Source organism: Furipterus horrens, unplaced genomic scaffold, assembly GCF_987537825.1.
Source record: "Furipterus horrens unplaced genomic scaffold, mFurHor1.1.pri manual_scaffold_5, whole genome shotgun sequence".
Taxonomy (NCBI): domain Eukaryota; kingdom Metazoa; phylum Chordata; class Mammalia; order Chiroptera; family Furipteridae; genus Furipterus; species Furipterus horrens.
The window spans coordinates 175,850,382-175,866,481 of NW_028327175.1; the positions used below are offsets into that span (position 1 = coordinate 175,850,382).

General features: G+C 37.2%; 1 long non-coding RNA gene across 7 annotated transcripts in view; it reads right to left on the reverse strand.

Annotated features, from left to right (window-relative positions):
- Positions 1 to 2,946: 2,946 nt before the first annotated feature.
- Positions 2,947 to 16,100, reverse strand: part of LOC150010412 (uncharacterized) — a 50,342-nt gene continuing 37,188 nt past the window's right edge. For 6 of the 7 annotated variants that reach the window (XR_016511235.1, XR_016511236.1, XR_016511234.1 and 3 more), the window contains 4 exons: positions 14,196 to 14,272; positions 6,081 to 6,185; positions 3,671 to 3,750; positions 2,947 to 3,594 (listed from right to left, as the gene is read on the reverse strand). This is a non-coding gene — a long non-coding RNA (uncharacterized LOC150010412). Of the gene's footprint in view, positions 3,595 to 3,670; positions 3,751 to 6,080; positions 6,186 to 6,276; positions 8,350 to 14,195; positions 14,273 to 16,100 lie in introns of those variants that run through there. The other variant, XR_016511239.1, reaches the window with a different exon arrangement.

Consider the following 16,100-nt stretch of genomic DNA (forward strand, 5'->3'; position numbering starts at 1 on the left):
TTGGACACGGCAAACCAAGGTTTATATCAAGGCTAATCTAATACTAACTAAGTGATACTGGGAGAGTCTCTCTAAGCCTGCCTATTTACCTGAAAATGAAGGTGATAACACCTGCCTCATAGTGATATATTGAGAAAAAAATGCAATAACTTTTGGAATAAAATTGCGATACAAATGTTAATTGTTATTGTCAGTAATAGAGTGGGGTCAGAACCCAAGGTCTTCACTCCTTCACTTCATTTTCTTAACTCCTCCAACTTCTCCATCCAGAAAAAGTACACTGGAAAAACCAGCAGAGAATAAATATTACACAAATAGCCCAGAAGCATGAACCATATAGATCACAATTTGATATAGTTACAGTAGTCCCTGCTTATCCATGAAGGATACATTCCTAGACCCGCACTGGATGCCTATATGCACTGATCCCTATACATACTATGTTTTTTCCTATATAAATGTGATAAAGTTTGATACATAAATTAGGCACAGTAAGAAATTAACAACAATAATAAAATGGAACAATTATAACAGTATGCTATGATAAACATTTTGTGAATGTGGTATGTCTCTCATAATATCATCTTATACTGTACCGATAGTGTGGATATGCTAGACAAAAGGATTCACAGCTCAGGTGAGATTTCCTCATGGGACTCACACAGTTTAAAATTTATAAATTGCTTATTTCTGGAATTTTCCATTTAATATTTTTAGACCACAGTTGCCTCTGGGTAACTGAAACCATGGACAGAGAAACCATGGATAAGGGGGGGCTACAGCACCTTGTACCAAAATTTCTGACCTCTTCATTGAGGACTTGTGGACAGAATAAAAATGGCTTATTCATTTTCTCACCTATTCATTCTTTTAACAAATATTTATTGAGTTCATACTATGTGTCAGACACTGCTCTGGACACTGGGAGCATGATGGTGAATAAAACAGACAAAATACACTCTTTTCATGAAACTTAGATTCTAGTGGTTTGGAATCAGCCATACAAGATAAATAACTAAATTATGTTGGATTAGTTCTGAAGAGAAAAATTTTGACTATTTAAAGCTTTTCTCTAGGGTAACACTGGCATTCAGCTGGACTTAAACTCATTAATAATAAAGACATGGCATGAAGAATGGGTTTTGGATCAAACGTTAGGAAATAGCTGCATTTGCTGTTCACCCTAGATAGTCACGATACACGTATGTGAGCTGAATGAGTACTTAGTCCCTCAATAAAGACACTTGTTTCACTTATTTAAGCACAGAAAATGGAACTCCAATTTGGAAAACACTGCCTGAAGTTTGGGTTTAGACTTTCCTGAGCTCTTTCTTTCCCAGGACAATCCTAATATCAAATAATCTTTCTTGATGTTCCACTTAAATGCTTAAACCACTTCTACAACTTGGGCAGTATGTGGGTGTGTGTATATATGTAATAGACTTTATTTTTAGAGAATTTTTAGGTCCACAGCAAAATTGAGCCAAAGGCATACAGATTTCCCATATACCCTCTGACCGCATTCATATATAACCTCCCTTGTTCTCAACATCTCCTACAAGATTGGTGCATTTATTACAACTGATGAACCTATGTTGACACATCATTGTCACCCAGAGTTCATAATTTACATTAGGGTGTGACACACTTCATGGGTTTGAACAAATGTATTAGGATATGTATCCTCTATTATAATATCATACAGAGTGGCCCTAAGCATGCTCTGTGTTCCACTTATTTGTTCCTCTCTCTCTTAATCCCTGACAACCACTGATCTTTTTACTGTCTCCACAGTTTGGCGTTTTATAAAAAGTCATATAGTAGGAATCATACAGTGTGTAAACTTTTCAAATTGACTTCACTTAACAGTATGTATTTACTTTTCTCCATGTCTTCTCATGCTTTGAGAGCTCATTTCTTTTTAACACTGGATATTTGAATAGCCTATCTTTTCATTCCATAAACGTTCGGTGAGTGGTTAGGCTTTGTTGTAGGTATGGAGGAAGACAATATAGACAACATTCCTGCTTTCATAGAAATTATACTTTAAAGGGAAGAGATTAGCAATAAACATATGATACATAATCAATATAATTTGACATAGTGAGTGCTATGGAAAAATAAACAGAGTGATGTGTAGGGGGCTGGGGTAAGCTACTTTTGGTTGGGTGGTCAGGGAAGACCTTGCTGGAGAGGTGACATTTGGGTTGAGGACTGAATGATGAGAAGAAACCAACTATACCAAAGTCAGTGGTAGAGTGTTCCAGACGAAGGAAGGTGAAGGCATGGTGAAGGTGCAGGGCTTTAGGGCAGGTAGGAGAGGGCAGTAGCAGGGGAGATGGAGAGCACTGAGGGCCTTGCAGGCCATGAGAAGACCTGCCAGGGAACGCCTTCACATGCTAGTCTTTGCAGAAAGAGGAAACACTTCATACAAGAACCTTACATTTGATAGAAGAATGAATTTTATTTTTTCTATGAGATTTTCACTTGAAAAAAAATTCAAAGCTGTTCATCAAGTAGTTTTGGATGAATATGGCAAAATTGTCCAGGTCATATGCAGTTTTTCAAGTCTTGGATACCTTAGTTTTGTGTGGGCATGGCACAGAATTGATTTCTTAAATCTGAGAAACACAGACCTATGCTTAAATACACACCCGCACAAATGCTTGTATATACACACATTGTGTTTAATTATAATCACACTATACATACTATTCTGAGGTTTGCTTTCTTTTAAAAAGAATTTATTTGGGGGAGGGGGGAAATCACTGTAAGTTATATAACTGTCTAACCACTGTGCTATACACCTGAAGCTAATACAATACTAAATGCCAACTGTAATTGAAAAAATTTTAAATAAACTTCTAAACTATGAAATTCACTATTTGATCCCACTTAAACCTCTCTGAAATACAACGTCTGTCCACAAAGTATCCGGCCACATAATATGAAAAATAGAAATATTTATTGAAGAAGATACAAGAAACATTATACATAGGACAATGATGCCTCAGTCCCTTTCAAAGTGGGACCTCACACGGTTCTCCCAGTCGCCATCAGCTACCCCATCATATTTTCCTGAATCTCATCGACAGTCTGAAAATCTCTCTCCTTTCAAAGGTGATTTAGTTTTGGGAAAAGCCAGAAGTCATGTGCACCAAATCTGGGCTGCAGGAAGGCTGAATCACCTGGGTGATTTGATGTTTTGCTAAAAAACTCTATATGAGACCTGACATGAGTGGGCATATTGTCGTGATGAAGCTGCCAATCACCAGTTGCCCATAGCTGTGGCCTTCTGAATCACCCTAATAGTTTCCACAGAGGAATGTTCAAGTTTAACACAAAATTTCATGCAGATTAATTGCTCTACTCACTCAAGTCATTTTCAATGTGACAGCCACACAGTACACACGCTTACTCAACAATATCTACACCCTCACTGACTAGTACAGTGAAGTCATTATTGTTAATGCTTGTGCATTCCAGTCCACTCTCCTTGGCTGCCTGGTTACATCAATGTTGCACAAACCGTTCCTGTTATATTAACAATGGTTGGACTCTTTCTGGGCAGACCTCATATATATTAAAAATCATCTGAGAGAGAAAAAAAAAAAAGAATCATCTGAGTAATAATGATCATGAGTTAATTTACTGAGCTTATGGAACTCACCTTGCCGTTAATTTTGTCAAGGCAACAGAGGCAGATTAAGGTTGGTTGAGGCCCCGGGCACAGAAGAAAATATTGGGCCCCTTAAAAAAAAGAGAGACAGGGAAAATAAAAATACATGTTAACCATATTTCATGCAGTGTAGTAATGAAACCAAACCTGGCGTCATTAGAAAAAAGTGTAAAGTTGGGGTTTTATGGGCCTTCAGAAGTTGGGGTCCAGGGTGCGCGCCCAGTGCACCCGCTGTTAAATCCACCTCTGCAAGGCAATCCACTACTTTTCTTAACCATTAGATATATACATCTCAGTGTGGTGGCTGTCCTTTGAGCATTAAACTCACATAACCAGATTTTGCTCTACTGCCTCACCTGATGTCCCACAGCCATCTCCAAGTCTGCTTGTTTCACATGTTGGAGGAATAAGCATATGCATGTTCTTCCTATCCTTCTGGTGCAGATCCTGCCCCTTTAGGAACACTGATTAGCTTAAGAAGTGGGTTTGTGAACCAAATCAGAATGATCAGAACCTTTCCCTGAGATTTTGTTAAAAGTGGAGCTTGAAGGAAGATATTCTTGCTCTCGCTGGTGACTAAGCTGGAAGAATGTGAGTAGTACAGAGGTCCTCTCTTCCCTCCTGTGTGGAGAAAGTCTGTCTGTGATGGGAGGGAATAAAATGCATAGGCACTGAGAAGCAAAAATTAGAAATGAGAGGGAGAGAATGTTCTGCCAATACGAGGTCTTTTGGATCTAGTCATTCCTGAAGCTCCATGCTTCTCTCTTCCCTGGTTTGATCAATTTCCCTTTGATCCTTGAGCTTGGTTAAATTGAGTTTGTCTTGTGCAACAACAAAAAAATTTCAAATAAATACAATTGCCCAATGCTGAATTCAGGATGGTGGGAAGCTTTAAGTAAACATCGTTTTGAGACAAATCCCACAGTACTGCTGCCCTATACTTCTTCTGTGTAGGAATTTTAGAGCTGCCGCTGGCCAAATTTACCACTCTACTACCCAACCAGCTTCTCCTCTTGCATGCTTTCTTTAGGTGAAGTGCAGGCACCACTCAGTCACGGTAACTAGAAATCTGGGGGTCTTCTCAGTGTCTTGCTTCTCCCACAACTGCTCTTTCTGATATCCATTAATTACCACACGCTGCCAAATTTACTTCCTGAATCTGTTTTCTTCTCTCCATTCTCAAGACTCCTTCCTGCCTTCAGACATCTCTCCTCTACATTACCTCACCAGCTTCTTAACTGACCTTGTTGTCTTTATTTTGCCCTACCTACCCTTAACTTATCCTCTATACTGCAGCTAGAGATCTCTTCCAAAATAAATCTGACCATATAATGGTCCCATCTAACACTCATGGATGGTTTCCTAACATCCTTTGATAGAACTCAAATTAACCACATACAAGACCCTACTTTCTGGGCGCATTGCCCTCTCTAACCTCTTAATCTGTTGTGGCCCCACCTTCCCATAACACGACGTCATCCTGGCCACTTTGTGGGTCAGCATTCCCTCCTCAGTATTTCCACACTTGCATTTTCACGTCACTTATTAATTGACTGTTTATGTATGTCTTTCTCACCTATTAACACAGAAGCAGCAACGAGGAATGACTATTTGGAGCCCATTGATGTGGTAGGCAAACTGAGTAACTCTGAATACTTTTCCATGGCAGTGTATGCATCGGATTTTGTCTTTTTTCTTTCCATCTATAGTTAGGCATGATATTGGAAAGATTTTAAAACTGATGACAACAGAATGCCATCATTGTTATCACTTAGCTGAGAACTGAATTACTTTCTTCACAAATTCTCTTAAACATCTAAAATACTTTATTAAGTAAATTCTTATAGACTACCTTTGCATTTGCAAATTAGTTATTCCCTTACCTAACTCTAATTCAAAGTCTACTTGATGCATAAAAGTAGGCATAAAGAGACTATTTCAAAATAGTTTTTAGATTCAGGGGAGAAGCCAACTAATAGAGGTTTTTTGTTTTAAAAATATTTTATTTATTTATTTATAGAAAGAGGGGAAGGGAGGAAGAAAGAGAGGGAGAGATACCTCAATGTGTGGTAGCCTCTCGTGCACCCCCAACTGAGGTCCTGGCCCGCAACCCAGGCATGTGCCCTGACTAGGAATCAAACTGGTGACCCTTTGGTTCACAGGCCAGGGCTCAATCCACTGAGCCACACCAGCCAGGGCAAGGTTTTATCCTTTCCTTCTGTTGAAGCACTTGGGAATGCTTCAGGGTCCTAGCATTTGTGGAAGAAGAACTGGTGCATGGCATTCAATGTATGCCTGCAATAGAACATGGAATGCAAATAGTGAGGGTGATTCTATCTTGCATGCAGTTATTGCTACAGAGACCCCAGTAGAGCCCCCACCACCACCACCACCCCCATACCTGTGACTTGCTGGTGAACTGCAGACTAGAAAGGCATTGGAGAAAAGAAGGCACGGACTGGAGAAGAGCTTGATCCAGCCTGGAATCCAGGTTTTGTGGGGCAATCTTTAAGAAAAAGAATATAAAATTTCAAACAAAACTAATTACAAAACTGAGTCTTCATTTAGAATGGGAAGAAAGAAGCACAACAAATTACTGGATTCGTGGATCTTTAGGCATCTTCTGAAATTTCTTTAGGCAAATTATCAGAAAAGCTCACAAAGGAATGCTCCCTGGATGCAATCTGACTTCCCCTCTCAACCTAGACCATTCCAGCAACTCAGTATTCACAGGAGCCCTGTGAATAAAAGGAAGGAACACTGAAGCTTAAATTAAGCTTTATTTGTTTCCTGGTAAAGCTACTCTGGACCCAGGCCAAAAGAATAAAGGACACAGCTGTTTTGGGATCCTGATTCCCTGGCTCACACTCTATGTTAGGAACTGGCAATGTTTTCCAGGACTGTTTCCAGAACCAGGATCAGGACATGACTTGGAACTGGGAGAGTAAATCAGATTGCTGAGTGAGGCAAGGCTGGAAATGGTCCCTGCAGCTCACACCTTCTAACAGGTGGTTATTTGTCTCCACCTTAGTTGAATCATCCCTCTCTTACAAGCCCAGGTTTAACATGAAGGTAAACCAAGACAGTAAGAAAGCTGTTGAATGGTACATTCATTTTAGGTCAGAGGTTTAGGGGGAAGGACTAGGTTGTTGCAGAAAAAGCTCCAGACAGTGGCTCAGACTTGAGCCATGGGTACCAGGCCCTTTTTGAATTGTTTGGAATTACTAAAATGACTAGAATCATCTCTTAGCTTAAGGATTAATAACCAGATTATGACTTGAGAGGAAAGTAAAGAAGCTTTTTCATGTACCGTCTATGTGCCAAGTACAGTGCTTGGCAACTTATGAATCTTTTCTCATGAAATCTTCACAGCCCTACCAGATTGGGAAGCCAAACATCACATAGGTTAAGACCTTTCCAGGAAGTACATTAGGACTGTATTCTCTCCAATAGTCACTCGATGTGAAATCCTGTCAGTAAAACAGTTTCAAAGTCTTCTCCTTGGTGGAAATACTATATTCTCCCCAAAGTACCAGGAAAAGACAGAGTTGAGTTCAGTTCACAAACATTCTGGAGCCTCTACTTTGAGCCAGGCCCCGTAGAAGTAGCTAAGTGTTGTGAATTCAGAGGTGAATGAGGCATAGCCTCTGCCCTCTTAACAGAGCTCAAGGTCTGGTGGAAAAAACAGACAAGTTATTGCATAATTTCACTACCATTTGGCAATAAATGTTTCTCCAACTTTTTTGTAAAGCAGACCTAAAAGCAAAGGACAATAAACACATGGCCTTCTAGGTGCCCTCTGCAATTGTGAAATTTCTTTTATAATGTAATATTTTGGCTAAGAAAAACTTATGCCTTTTGTTTTAAGTTATTTATTATTAGATAAAGCTCATGCCTTATAATATCATGTACCCCATGCCCAATGGTACCCTGACTTGAGAAGCAGTATGCAAGGAAAGTGATGATAGAAATAAGCTGGGGTGCTATAGAGCTACTCAGGAAGGACACTAATTCAGCCTGGGAGTTGGCAGCGAAGGTTTTCTGAAGAAGAAAATTCCTGCGCTGAGGCTGGAACAAAGAACTGGAGAGCAGCCCAAGCTGAAGTAGAACTCACGTACTAATTACTGAACTGCATTAGGCGATATATGAAATAAGGCTCATTAACAGTTTTACAGTTTGTCTCTACACCCCTGTCTCCAATCTCCTCAGCTCTACATAAAAATTGGGCTCTGTCTGGCTTCCTCTTTTCTGCTGCCTGTGAACAGCTTCAATCTAGATGATAAACTCAGGAGTAATTTTAGAGCTTGCCTCCTTGGTTTCAGTGATAACTCCTCTCAGTGGTAACATTCCTATACTACCTGTTGTCCTGTGTCTGAAACCATGTCACATATTTTGTCCAGTTTTTGAGTTGCTGAACTGAGGAGGGCAAATTCAGTCCCTGCTACTTCATCGTGGCCAGGATTTTGAGTAGATAAATGTAATGAAAATACACCCCTTTTCATTTTTTGTAATAAGTACTCACTGATTTTAGGGAATATGGGAATTCAGTATCTGAATTTTAACAAATACCTATGTACTTGATGGAGAGGACTATAAAAAGAATAACATAATGTAGATAATAAAGCCAGCAACATACTTTTACATCTGGTTCTACATATCTTTGTAGATGAGTTTCATGTAGAACAGATATTATAACCAAATACTGATCTAAGACCCAGACCTAACAATAGCGACAATACAAACGACTAATCTGAGATTAAGAAATGCTTTTATCAAGTGTAAATCATTTTTCCATCATAAATCAAAAATATCAAGTGTAAAAAAATAAAGAAGTATAAAAACCTTTCATGCTGAGCACAGATCATGAGAAAGAGATAAAGCTATGAAGGTGCATAACATATTCAGGGACAAGAGTGTGGTTGCTGCATTTAGTGAATGAAAACAGTAGTCCCAAAAATGTAATCTGGGATCAGTTCCTGACAACATCAAATATTGGCCAGGATGTGGAGCAACAGGAGCTCTCAATCATTATTGGTGGGAACACAAAATGGTACAGACACTCTGGAAGAAAGTTTGGCAGTTTCTTACGAAGCTAGACATGCTCTTGCCATGTGATGCAGCAGTCACATTCTTTGGTATTTACCCTGGTGGACTGAAAGCTTGTGTCCACACAAAAATCTGCATGGAGATGTTTATAGCAGCTTTATTTATAAGTGCCAAATCTTGGAGGCAACCAAGATACCTTTCCAGTAGGTGAACAGATAAATTGTGGTACATTCAGACAATAGAATATTAATCAGTACTAAAAATAAATGAGCCATTAAACCCTGAAAAGACATTAAGAAACTTTAAATACATATTATGAAGTGAAAGAAGTCAATGTGAAAAAGCTATATAATGTGTGATTACAACTATATGACATTCTGAAAATGGCAAAACTATGGAAACAATAAAAAGATCAGTGGTTGCTAGGAATCAGGGGGAGAAATTAAAAGGCAGAGCAGGGAGGATTTTTAGGGCAGTGAGACTGTTCTGTATGATATTAGAAGTATGTATTTGTCAAATTACACATTTGTCCAAGCTCATAAAATGTACACCAGGAGTGAACCCTAATGTAAACTATAAACTTGGGTGATAATGATGTATCAATAGAGGAGGCTGATTGTAACAAATGTACCACTTTGGTGCACAATGTTGGTAGTGGGGGAGGCTGTGCATATGTTTGGGTATGGAGTATAAGGGAACTCTGTGCTTTCTGCTCAGTTTTGCTGTGAATTTAAAACTGTTCTAAAAAATAGTCTATTTAACAAAACGTATCTGGCAACAGTGAGATATAAAACAGATAAGGAACTAAAGTTAAGAGAAATCAGTTAAGAGAGTACAGTAACACTTTAGGCAAGAGACAAAGATAGGCAGTAAAAACAACATTGGCAGTAGACACACAAGTATTTAAAAACAGTATTCAAGTTTTTGTATGTATATATAAAACCTCATTTACTAGCTATAACCATTCCAGATCTTTCTGTACAAAGGAGATATTTTCTCAAATTAACAATAATGGAACAAAATAAGTAATGTTTTAAACAAAATACATATGGTACTTTGAAATAACTTTTCAAATTTACATGAAATATATGCAGTGCAAATCAAATAATACACAATAAATCACTTCCATGTTTTAAGAGGGACACACTTATTCCTAAGAAAATTTTAAGAAGTTATTTCAATTGGGATACTATAAAAATAATAAAAGTATAACTGTCCATGCTTAGTTTTCTTATACATTATTTGAAATAACTATAATTGAGTATTACACATCCTTACTGAAGTAATGGTTTAACATTTTAACAAATGTAAATTAGTATCAACTTGAGTAAAGTTTCAATTTCCTATCAATCTTGACAAACTACTCCCAGAAAACTCCAAGCACTGAAAAGTAAATATTGAACACCTGTTAAAAATCACTGTCAATGACTCACTCGGTGTGGAGAGATTTTTTTTTTACAATGACAACAAAAGAAAGTTATTTTTCTGAAAGTGGAAAAATCAGTCTCATCTTTTCTTCAGGCTTTAGAGGAGAATACCTCTCTGCACATATCAACTCAGACTTTGGGGCTAAGGAAAAAAATAAAGATCATACTTTAACAAAAATTATTTTAGAGCACGAAGACCATTATACTATTAATAAGTAAAGGTTAGTTTAAAAATAACATCAGATGAAAACATGGTTTAACAGAAAGAACAATGTAACAGAATCACTAGGCTCAATCTAATGCTTCACCTGTTACTGTTACCATGGATAAATAATAACTCTGTTATCTCAGTTCCTTCTCTGTCAAATGAAGGTGTTCATATCCTCTACACCACCACTGTCCAGTAAAACTAATGATGATGATGGAATTTCCTATTGTGCTGTCCGATATTGACTATGGAGACTTGAAATGCTGCTACTGTGATTGTGGAATTAAATGCTTTATTTTAATTAATTTTGAAAGCTCCATTTAGTCTTTAAAAAGCCTTCCACACCATTTTCTAGAAAAATTAATTTTACCTTGTGCTTTTCTTGCTCTGGTCAGCAAATACAAAGCTGAAACCATGGAGGAGGAAAGGACTTCTATTATTCTAAAAAAGAGCAAATCTTTCAAGAAAAAATAATGTACTGCATTTGTGAAAATCAGAATTGGAGGCCGGAACTTACAGAAATGAACGAAGAGCCAGATTATAAAATGTTAACTCTGGGAAACTCCTCTAGGTTTAATTCAACTCTTCGGAAAAAAAACAAAACAAAACTCTTCTAGTTTATTTAATCCCTAGCACACTCTCTCAAGGAAGAGTACGTAAATCATCAGTATTTGTCTGAGCCATTAGCAAATGGATTTCATCTGAAAATGTAGAATAATTTGTTTGGTCAATATGTTATTTTCTCAGCAGATATAGTCAATTTTCTTAATTCAAAATGACATAGAACTAAAGTATCCAAATTGTTTTTGAGATTCTTATTTTATATAGCTTGTACTTTAAAAAGATATTGATAATTTGTGTGTGTGTGTGTGTCATAAATGAGGACATTTATTGGTATGAACAATTTGAGTCTAAAGGAAAGGAGGATCCAGTGAATCCTTAAATCAGTTTATATCTGTACTGATGGGTGTACTGTCTGTGTAGAGCAGTGGTTTCACTAGAAATCACTACAGTCCACTGTTCTGTTGAAGGCAACACATCGGTATTGAAGGAAATCCATTGGAGAGTATCAGCTCTTTTGCCCAATATATTTATAACTGATTCCTTCGCCACAGTGGTTTATTTCCTTATAGGCCCACCTTCCCAGGTGAATTGGAGGCACTCCTTCCCACTGATATTGGGCACAGAGAGCAAACCCTAGATGTGGTCCCAAAAGCTATTTGAGAGTTTAGCTGTTTGGTCATGTGTTCTGGAAGGCTGTGCACTTTACCCTGATAGCAGCAAATCCTTGGGAGTGAATGGTGCTGCAGTTGGGGATGATGGTGAATTCTTTTGGTTTTGTTATCGGTATTTCATCCTTGTTCCAACAGGGTCTTTTGTTGTCTGAATATTGCTCACAAGTTGAAATGCTTTCATGGCCAACGCCATCCCCAGGATACGCAGTTTGAAGGTCATGGGGACCAAAGAGGTATTATTTAGGGAACATATCAAGGTATGAGGAAACCCAAAGGAAACATCACCAAAGTGCAGAGCAGGAACGTTAAAGTGGAACGTGGGTTCGATGACATAGCCTCCAGCTCCAGATATTGGTCATGTAGGCACATCACACCAGGCTGAATGCATTGGTGCCCTAGCGATACTTCTGGTTGCTACAGATCTGACCATTATGTGGAGAGAGGCTGCTGCAAGTGTGGGAAGAGCCAGGACAGCGAAGACTCAAACTATTGACAGATATTAACACAGGTGAACACCCAATTTTTTTATATTTCTAAAAATTTTGTGAGGTATGTACATTTGGTTTTAGCTAATAAAAATAAATGGTTTACATAAGACTCAATTTCACCACTTAGAACTTAAAAATATTTAAAAACCCCCAGCAAACTGAGTGATGTTTTTACTGCACACCTGGACCCTTAGCAGGAGGTGGTGATTGGTTTGGTTTCTACTAAAATAATGATATTGAAAACAGCTGAGCAGTTACATATTAAATAGTTGAATTCTGATCATTAATAATCAGAATTATATGAACATCTCTCCTCATCTCATCCCTGTCAAAAAATTGTAAAAGAAGCTCCTAACAATTCCCCAAAAGATCACTGACAAAAACTTAGTCTATTAGAACAAATACCTTGTTGATCAAAATTAAAATATTTCAAAAATTATCAGTACTAGGCCCTGGCCAGGTGGCACACTTGGTTGGAGCACTGTCCAGTACATTAAAAAAAAAAAAACGGGTTGTGGGTTTGATTCCCGGTCAGGACACATACCTAGGTTTCGGGGTGCCCACAGGAGGCAACTTATATCGATGTTCCTCTCTCAAGTCAATAAAAACATATCCTCGTGTAAGGATTTAAAAAAATTATCAGTGTTAGATAACACACAAATTCCTAATAACGAACAAAAACGTTCAGTCCTTCCTCCTCTAGTTTAAGATTCCTATGCACCATTTCACCCACCTTTAACAGCTGAGTTTGGTAGGAAGGGAAGGGTGGCAAGGAAAGGCAGAGAAAGAGAAAGAAACTACCTATTTATTTATTTATTTTAATAATCCTTACCCGAGGATATGTTTATTGATTTTAGAGGCAGAGGAATCGGGGAGGGAGGGAGGGAGAGAGAGGGAGAAAGAGAGGAGCATCAGTTGGTTGTCTCCCAGGTTGTGCCCTGAATGGGGACTGAACCGCAGCCTAGGTATGTGCTCTGATCAGGAATTGAACCTGCAACTTTTTTGTGTTTGTATGTTCCAGAAGATGCTCCAACCAACTGAACCACTTAGTCAGGGCAAGGGACTTTGCTTTTAAAAGAAAAAAAAGTAGCTAAAAAATATATCTAGCTTTTATTCTTGACTCTTCAGAACTCTCAAAGAGAAGATGAAAGGCAAAGGTCTGTTCTTCCTCAATTTATTACAATTCTCTTAGATTTATAAGTGTTTACCTATTTTTAAGACTTCATATAATGCCTTAAAAAACTTGAGACACATTTAAAAGTATGTGAATTTGGGTTTTTCAAATTAAAAATAACCTATTATTAATACTGTATAAACACCGAATAAAAACCAAAAAAAGAATGTGTTCATTAAGAGAAAAGCGTAAAAACAAAGGACCCTGAAGGCTGAATCAGTAGCGAGTCTAATCTAGCAAAGGAAGGGGTGCAGACAGTGTAAGCTTCCGCAGAGTAACCTCTAATAATTTACTTAACTAAATAAAAAATTGAAAAAGTTAATAGATTTCTGCATTGGCTTTAATCAAATATGGTAGGTTATCTTGCTTTGTGTGTCTGCTAACTCTCTTTCCCTCTACATACCTTTAACACTCAGTTAGATCCACCTCTCTAGGGAAAAAAGGAGATCAAGTTTTAAAAAAGCAAAAGATCACTAATAAATGAAAGACTCAGGCTTACTTTATTGTCTGTGAGAAGTGAAGTAGATATATCAAATCCTATAGGAAGGCAAAGATTGCCTTTTATCCTACCAAAAATGCATAGACAGAATAATAGTAAGATCAACATTACCTTAAAATATTTTCAACAAAATTAAATAAAAGTATAATTTCTTCCAGGCAAGTGCTAATTTGTCTAACTAGTATGGTCAGACTTTTTTCTTTTAATTATAATAAAGTAATGAAGCCTAAGGTTACTCTCCAATATAGTCGGTGGGTAAAGATAACAAGGAATAAAGGACAGAACTAAAATATTGTTTTGCTCTACTATAATTTAAGTAAGTTAAATAAAGATTGAATCTAAAACACCCTCATGAAATTATTGAGTAACAATGTAAAAACTATGTTATCAAAGAAATATTGACAAAAGATTACTGAAAAGTCCTTTACAGTTCATTTACCTAAATAGCAAAATGGTCTGGAAATGTTCCTTCTTCACCATTAATGTCACCTTTCCACCAGCCATTTCTCCAACTTCCTACAATGCAAAATGAAGAATAATTAAGACAATAAGGGTTATGTTTAAATAAGAAAAAAAAATGACAAAATCCATTATTTTTACAAGAAAAAAAAAAAGACCTAAACAGATCATGAGTTCTCCTAATAGAAAATATTCCTCACATATTACTTCTAGCAGAGTTACAAAATTGGGTTTAATTTTTTAAAAATGTCGAATAATTTAAAATTTCAATTTACAAGGAAAAAATGTTCTCAGAGAAAGAAGAGAAAGGAAAAAGAAAGGGAAGTGGCAGACGAGGGTAGAGAGAGAATATGAATTTCTAAACTGTATGTTACTTAACATTCTTCTCAACATTTTATATGCTAAAAATTAATCACATTATTCATTTGCTTTAGAAATTGAGGGTGTTCTTCATTTCTTTTCAAATGCCATTCTTCCATGAGAAATTAGTCCAAAATGTATGAATATTTAAAATTACATACATTGAACAATCTGATTATTAATTTAAAATAAAGGGAAACAATTTGAAAAATGATCTGATGGGATTACAGCAAAAACAAAATATTTATAATTATACTCTATTACAAATAATATTTATATGATTATGCCCACACCCCAATACTACCAAGTTTTTTTTTTCTTTTGCCTTAATTCATTTCAAGTTAGAAAACTACCTCATTCTTTTAAATAGCTGCACCATTTTTCAGAGAATGAAGTTTCACAACCATTCACATGCTGAGGGGCTTTTAAGTTGTTTCTTTCTTTCTTTCTCTCTCTCTCTTCTTCCTTCCTCCCTCCCTCCCTCCCTCCCTCCCTCCCTCCCTCCTTCCCTCCCTTCCTTCCTTCCTTCCTTCCTTCCTTCCTTCCTTCCTTCCTTCCTTTCTTTCTTTCTTTTATATTGTAAAGAATACAACAAACATTAGGTGGGAAAAATGGAATGAGGTGGAAGAGGAAGTGAGAACAGAAACCTGAAGGGGGCTTAGGGTTTGAGAAAAAACACACCATGATGACAAAAATAATTTTCAATGTATTGATTATAACAAAGATAGACAATAAAATTTCTCTCAACAAAACAAAACAAAACAAAAACTTTCTAAGCACTTACTACGTTCCAGGTTCTCAGGGCACAGAAATAAACAAGACTAAGTCTTAGCTCTTCCAGAGCTAAGAATATTGAGAAATATTTCTATGAATAAATGACAAGATTCATTTCCTAGGGCAAGGGAAATAAAGGAAAGAATAAACAAATGGGACTACATCAAACTAAAGGGTTATTGCTCAGCAAAATAAAACACCAGTAAGATGAAAAGGGAACCAACCATATGGGAAAGCGTATTTGCCAATGATACCTCAGACAAGGGATTGATCTCTAAAATATATAAAGAACTTATACGACTCAACACCAAGAAGACAGACAACCCAATTAAAAAATGGGCAAAGGACCTGAACAAACACTTCGCCAAAGAGGACATACAGAGGGTCCATAGGCATATGAAAGAATACTCAACATTATTAGCCATCAGAGAAATGCAAATAAAAACCACAATGAGATACCACTTTACACCAGTCAGAATGGCCATCATCAACAAATCAACAAACAACAAGTGCTGGCAACGATGTGGAGAAATGGGAACCCTAATGCACTGTTGGTGGGAATGCAGACTAGTGCAGCCACTATGGAAAACAGTATGGAATTGCCTCAAAAAACTAAAAATGGAACTGCCTTTTGAACCGGCGGTTCCATTGCTAGGACTATACCCAAAGAATCCTGAAATCTCAATTCAAAAGAACTTCATAGCAGCGCTATTTACCAAACCCAAACAGTGGGGAGAGAGGAGGGGTCCTA